Source organism: Ursus maritimus, unplaced genomic scaffold, assembly GCF_017311325.1.
Source record: "Ursus maritimus isolate PB19 unplaced genomic scaffold, ASM1731132v1 scaffold_8, whole genome shotgun sequence".
Taxonomy (NCBI): Eukaryota; Metazoa; Chordata; class Mammalia; order Carnivora; family Ursidae; genus Ursus; species Ursus maritimus.
This window is the reverse complement of record NW_024426996.1, coordinates 71,461,462-71,468,703: the sequence shown is the minus strand read 5'-3', so window position 1 is coordinate 71,468,703 and position 7,242 is coordinate 71,461,462. Positions and strand designations below refer to the sequence as shown.

The window sequence follows — 7,242 nt, the reverse complement described above, 5'->3', positions numbered from 1 at the left end:
CCCCTTCATCCTCAGTGCCATGACTGATCCACCATCTTGCTTATGGGTTACTGCAACAACTTTCTAAGTGAATTCCCTGATTCATATCTCAACTCCCCCAAGCCATTTGCTACACTGCCACAGATGATCATTTTTACATACAAATGGAAGCATGTAGCTTTCCTGCTTTAGCTCTTTTATTCTAGAGAGCTCCTCACTCCCCGTAGAGTCAGAATGCTCTTGCATACTGCACGAAACTCTCCATTGTCTAAACCTACCAAATTCTTCAAATTCTTTATTGGTTACTCTCCTCCAACCATTTTATTGACTTTGCTCAAAGCCATCATACTAGTTCCATCCCTATGCCTTTTTTGGTCTGGAATGCCTTAGCTGTCCACCTATTTGGTAAAATGATGATAGGCTTAGAAAGTGTGTAATTTTTGGTAGTTTTATGGTTTTATTAACACAAATATGACATGTACATAGCTGTCTCTTCATTTTCTTCACTGCAGAGCTTGGCATTGGGATTGCTGACTTTGATGGCCAGCTGGGCTGCTCTTTCCACAATGGCTCTGCGGTTCTTGGAGGAGTCACTGTGAGTGATCTCTGCACAGTGAGCTTTGTTGCACATCAGCAGCATTTCAAGCTCCTTGACGCTGTGGACTAGGAACTTCTGGAAGCCACTGGGCAGCATGTGGTTTGTTTTCTTGTTGCTCCTGTAACCAGTGCTGGGCATCAAGATGTGGCCCTTGAATCTTCTGCACACCCTATTGTCAATGTTTCTGGGTTTTCATCAGTTGCTTTTAATTTTGACACATCAGTCTGATTGGTGCTGGATGAACTTCTTGAACCTCTTTTAATGATCTTACGCTTCACTGGAGGTCTGAGGACGACCATGATGCTGAGTAAGAGACAGCTGCCCCCTCCGCAGGCAGCAGCAAGGAAGAGAGGGGCAAAAGTGTACGTGTTTTTTTTACTACGTATGCTGTTCATATGTAGACTTGTTTCATAGTAAAATCTTAGCAACCTAATTTGGCTCTTTTTTTTTTCTTAATTCATTAATGAATAAAATACAGTTTGGGAACCACTAATCTAGTCCTTTCTCTCTCTCTTTTTTAAAGATTTTATTTATTTATTTATTTAGAGAGGGAGAGCGTGCATGAGCAGGGGGAGGGACAGACGGAGAGGGAGAGAGAGCATCTCAAGCGGACTCTGCACTGAGTGCAGAGCCAGCCTTGGGGCTCAAACTCAGGACCCTGAGATCACGACTTGAGGCAAAATCAAGAGTCTGATGCTCAACCAACTGAGCCACCCAGGAGCCCCTAGCCTTTTCTCTTTTTTAGGAAAAGAAGGAAAAAGATTATTATTTTAAATTACATACCAAAGATTCATGATATTTATATTCATTTACCATAGAACTATTCTTTTGAGAGTATGATCTAAGCCATGTGCTAAGGAACCAGCCAGGAATAAGTCAAAACAAGGTAGGCATTAATCTATAATGGATCTTACATTCTGTGAAATAAACAGACACTAAAATTGATTAATTAATTTAATTTTATGGATTGGTGATAAGGGCTCTTAAGGAAATAAAGGATGGCCTGAGAAAAGAGGTACTTTGGAGCAGATGGTCCATGAAGATCTCCATGAGGAAGTCACATTTAGGTGAGACATAAAAGAGGAGAAGCCAGCCATCCAGTTGGGAGAAGAGTCTGCTGGGCCAGGGGAAATCTTGAGGTGTTTGAGAAACTGAAAGACCAGTGTGGTTGAGCATGTGGGAGAGGGGGACAGTGGTACGAGTTCACTGTGGATCACACAGGACCTCTTAGGCCAAGGCAAGGAAAACACTGAGAGATCATAAGAAAGTGAATGATGCACCTGGATGCCACAGACGCTACCGGAGAAAGGATTGTAAGAGGGCAGGAGTGGAACTGAGGAGACCAGTTAGGAGGTTATTATAATGTTCATGAAAGCATCCAGTATTCCTGAAATCTTGAAGCTCAGATGTTGCATGATGAACTGCAGGTAATTTTTAAAACATGGTCACCACACACAGGCATCGTGTTGGTGTTTAGGTCCTGGAAGTGGATTTTCAGTGATGAAACTTCTCTTTGTCTCTCTTGGTCTGGCCTTTGCCTCCTTCTCCAACCTTGTTCTAATGGCTGCACCTCACACTCTTCCCCCATTCAGGCAACCTTCTCTCCACTTCCTCCAACACGTCCTACTGTTTTACTCTTTCAATCTTTTGCTGCTCTTGCTGATCTCTCTTGCTGGAGTGCTTTTCTCATTCTGCTCTGATCATCCCAGCCCCAAGCTACACATCTTTTAAGGGTTAGTTCAAGTACAACCTCTTCTATGAAGCCTTTCCCAATGTTTCAGTTTTGAAGTAACCATTCCCACTTTTGCACCTGCTTATACCATGAACAGATGGCCATCTTTTTTTTTAGAGAAGAAGAGAGAGAAAGGAGAGGGGGAGGGGCAGAGGGAGAGAGAGACTTTTAAGCAGGTTCCACACCCAATGCAGAGCCCGACGTGGGGCTTGATCTCACAACCCTGAGACCATGATCTGAGCCGAAATCAAGTCAGACACTTAACCGACTGAGCCACCAAGGCACCCCCTTTTTTTTTTCTCAGATGGCCATTTTTAAAGCCATGTTTGAGTCTTCATAAAGGTCTTATTTATTTACATATGTATTTATTTAATTATCAGCACCTGGCATAGAACCTGACTATTTTAAGTAATTTCATTGACTTAGAGAAATGGAAGGGAGGAAGGGAAGAAAGAAGGAATGACATCCATTTGTATGGTGTCTGAGGGGTGCCATCAGGGGGCAAGAATGCATCTGTGGGAATCGATGGCCCCCATTTCAATAAGCTCAATAGGAAAACTATCCCAGGACAAAGCCATCAGCCTATCATAGACCTGAGACACCATCATGACTCTGCTGCATAGAGAGACCTTGCTCCAGATTTCAGCGAGCCTCAGTGGTCTGAGTAAGTAGGAGAATCCCTCAAAGCTACACAAGAGAGGGTTTACTTACAAACATTGTAAATTTTCTAGCTTTCCATTTTTCTAAATGTGTTCCCATCTTTGAAAGATTTTCTAAAGTCCCACCACTTCTTGAAAGTCTTTTCAGTTCAGTGGGGACGAAGTCATTGGATTCACAACAATTTTAGCACAGCAGAATAAGAGTAGGAGCTCTGGGATTCTGGTTCTACTATTAGCTCTGTGGCTTTAGGCAAGCTGCTTAACACTTCTCTGCCTCAGTTCATTCACGTGTGAAATGAGGACAATAATAAAGTTTTTACCATAGAGTTGTAAAGGGATTAAATGTTTAGAATAGCACTTTGCATGTAAGAGAGTACTACGTAAATGTTAATATTTAATATTACAAGTTGTTAACAGTTAAAATTATATGAGTTAGTTAACATACAGACAAGAACTACTGAATTCCTTTTCTTCGTTCCATCCTTCCTTGAATAGGAAGAATGCAGGTGCCTCTGTTTTAACTATCATAACATAGCTTATTTTAGAAGTCATGGGATTAAATATATTGGCTACATTGAGGATATATTTTCACCTTCTGTATAAATATGTCTACGCTTAACTTACAAAATAGGAGATTTTTCTTCTTTGAATCTTCTGTGGTATTTGTTGCTTCAGAGTCTATGTTGGCAATGGTGAAACTTGGCAAGATAGCCAATCTTGTATAATGACAGAGAAATGGCAGAACAACCTTGCCTATGATTCATAAAATTTAAACAAGGCAGTATCTGTCAGATGCACCAGGACATTTTTTTTTCCAAACTGGACTGAGCTGAACACAGGTATAAAGCTTATTATCAATCTCATTTTCAGTTCCTTTGAGATCTTTTTGTGAGTCTCCCCTATCTAAGGAGACCAGCCATCACAGAAGAGTCGATGTGTCGTAGGGGATTAGGTTAAACCAATGCTTACAGAAATTCGGCATCCATTGTTCTCTTTCCATTCTCCTATTAAGAGGGCATACTTATCCTCCTTAATAAATGAACCACAGAAGGCTCTAAAGAGGGTGGGGCCTTTAGACTGTCATGGGATGCCTGATGTTTCACCATGGACATATTCCAGAGTATGTCCCCAAGCAGGATGGATAAATAACAAGTCAATAGATCATCTTTCATTTATACTTGAAGTCAACAAACCAATTTTTTTTACATTTGGGTTGTGCCTAAATTTGAACACTCATGATTATTAATAAAAGAGAGACTATGCTAGTATTCACAAGCAAGTTAGACCCACAGACATCTCAGTCTTACCAGAACCAGGTTCCTAAGTCCCTCAAGGAAACAGAACCTGCTAGCCAAAGAGTTTTTGTGCTTTTTCCACAGCCCCTCTCTCCAGATTCCTCTGGACACCTGCTGAAGCATTCCATCTTCTTGAGGGATGGGGGAAACAACTGGACTCACAGGGAGCAAAACTGAAACAAGACATGGGGTGTAACTCAGGAGATGGGGATTTTGCTTGGTTTTGTCACTCCCTAGCTGTGTTTCCTCATGAATTCAGTTAACTTTGGCTTTCATTTCCTCAATAATAATATTGTGCCCTTCCTCCATCTCACAAAGTTACTCTAAGGATATTAGAATTTTCTAGAAAACATTGTTGTGTAGACAATTCTAAGCTGCCAAGTGACATGCAGATGTCACTCTGACTCCTCGTGTTGTATAGCATGGGAGTTAGGTGCAGGTGTCCTCTTTTTTTTTTTTTTAAGATTTTATTTATTTATTTGACAGAGAGAGAGACAGCCAGCGAGAGAGGGAACACAAGCAGGGGGAGTGAGAGAGGAAGAAGCAGGCTCCCAGCGGAGGAGCCTGACGTGGGGCTCGATCCCAGAACGCCAGGATCACGCCCTGAGCCAAAGGCAGACGCTTAACGACTGAGCCCCCCAGGCACCCCAGGTGTTCTCTTGTGTTAGACCACCTGAGTTTAAATCCAGGCTCCCACTCACTGTGACCTTGAACAAGTTCATGCTTCCATTTCCTCATCTGTGAAATACGAAGTGGAAGGGCACCTGCATGGCACTTAGAGCAATGCCTAGAACTTAGAAAGCATTCCATGAAAGTTTGGGTATGATCCAGAAAGGATTTTTTTAAGTGGCTACCCCTTGACTATGTGTGAGCTTGCAGGATGCTAAGGAATGTATAAGATCTACAACCCACCTTTGGAGATCTCACAGACTTGTGAAGGGCAGACTCTCAGGTAAACAAGTGTTATGATGGAGATACAATGGGGTAAAGCATAGGGCACAGATCCATTCCTAACCCTCTTCTCTGTTCTTTTGCTCTTAGTTTACTCTGCTCTCCCAAGACAGATTGTCTTGATAACTGCATCCACTGTCATGGCTTCAGCTATCAACAGTGCACGAACAGAGTCAAGACCTCTAGCCCAGAATTCCACTCCCACTGCAGGATACCTCCATGTAGCTTACTCTCTTCCCCCTGTACCTGACCCTTACTCTCTTCCCCCTATACTTGACCCTGTACCTATTTCAACTAACTCTTCAACCTCATCATTGACCAAACCATGATGATTCTATCAGAGAAATGTTGTGGCCCACTTCACAGCTCTTATACATACCTACTACATTCATCTCGACTATCACAGGAGCTTCCTCAGTATCTCAGTGCCTGCAGTCTCAACCTCCCCTTCCCCCTTCTCTCCCCATTCAGCCACCTGAGTTATTCTAAAGCTGATGTCTGTTCACAATAATCCATCTAGGAAATCTTCAGTGGCTTCCTATTGCTGATCCAACAGTGTCTTCTTAGGCCTATGGGACTTTTAACATAAGTCTCAGGCTCCTTTCTACTTTTTTCATACTTCTCAGACCTCAGCACACAAAAAAACACAATTCACCTTTCCAGAACACATCTGTACCCTCTATACCTCTCCACTTTTGCTCTTGTTGATCCTGCTATTTCAAACGTCTTATCTGCCATTCATCCATCCTTCTTTCTCATCCTTCAGTGTTCAGTCCGTACGCCACTAACTGCATATCACTTTCCCTGATTAGTAAATCCCTCAAGATCTATTGTTCTTTCATCTGGGTTTACACTTCCATGTGGGTTGAACCAAACGAATTACCAGTTTTTGGTAAGTAAAAAATGGTCAAATAGAAGTAATTTAATATATTCTTCTTCTTATAGCATTTATCCCACTTCATTAGACTTCTTAATTTAAATGTATTCCTCATGTACCCTGTCTTCTTCGCCATTGCATGCCCAGTGCCCAGCGGAGTGCCAGACAAGAAGTAGGTGGTCACAAAATACTTAGAGAATTCAAGGTGTTTGCTATGTATGGATCATAATACTTTGTTGGCATCCCTTAAATCTTGGTCTCAATCTTTCTCTCAGGTTCCTGGGGTCTGACAAGGGTAAAGTTAGTCATTCAGGGCTGTCTTCTAATATAATCAAGTTAGGAAAGAAGATTTTTCCCCCCCTTTTCCATCAGGACCCTGCTCTCTCTACCTACCAACTATTAATTACCTAAGCTGGATAAGGAAAAATCTACCTCCAGAGCCTCCTTCTTTTAAGCAGCAAGTATATAATTTGTAATGTTACTATTCACAATATTCATTCATTCATTCATTCATTCATTCACTCTTTCATTCAATCATGGGGTTCTGATTGGCACTAGTAATATATCAGTAAATAAGGCAACTAGAAATGATGAATCTGGAATGCCTTTGCTCTTTGTGCCTAGTCTTCAAAATTTTTTATTTTTTTTTATTTTTAAAGATTTTATTTATTTATTTGACAGAGAGAGAGACAGCCAGAGAGAGAGGGAACACAAGCAGGGGGAGTGGGAGAGGAAGAAGCAGGCTCTCAGCAGAGGAGCCCGATGTGGGGCTCAATCCCAGAACACCAGGATCACGCCCTGAGCCGAAGGCAGACGCTTAACCACTGTGCCACCCAGGCGCCCCTGTGCCTAGTCTTCAAACATTTTTCCTCAAGAATCACCTAGAGAAATTTTGAACATTTAAAAAATCGTGTATGTTTGAATAGTTTTAAGTGTCTGTACATTTTAAGTCATCTAAAACTTTTTATCATAAGTTCAAATTGTTGCAAAGAATGTAATTTTAGCATATATTTAAATATAATGACTATATCATTTTAAATATCTCCAATGAAATTTGAATATTATAATAAGGTAATACCCATGACCAGATATTAAAATATATTAAAAGGTTATTTTGGAAATTTTAGACCTTTCCTTTTTCTCTTTGAACT

The 7,242-nt window shown here is 41.3% G+C and overlaps 1 pseudogene; it reads right to left on the bottom strand.

Moving 5' to 3' along the window:
- Positions 1-439: 439 nt before the first annotated feature.
- Positions 440-1,054, bottom strand: LOC121101398 (annotated as a pseudogene).
- Between the last annotated feature and the right edge of the window lie 6,188 nt (positions 1,055-7,242).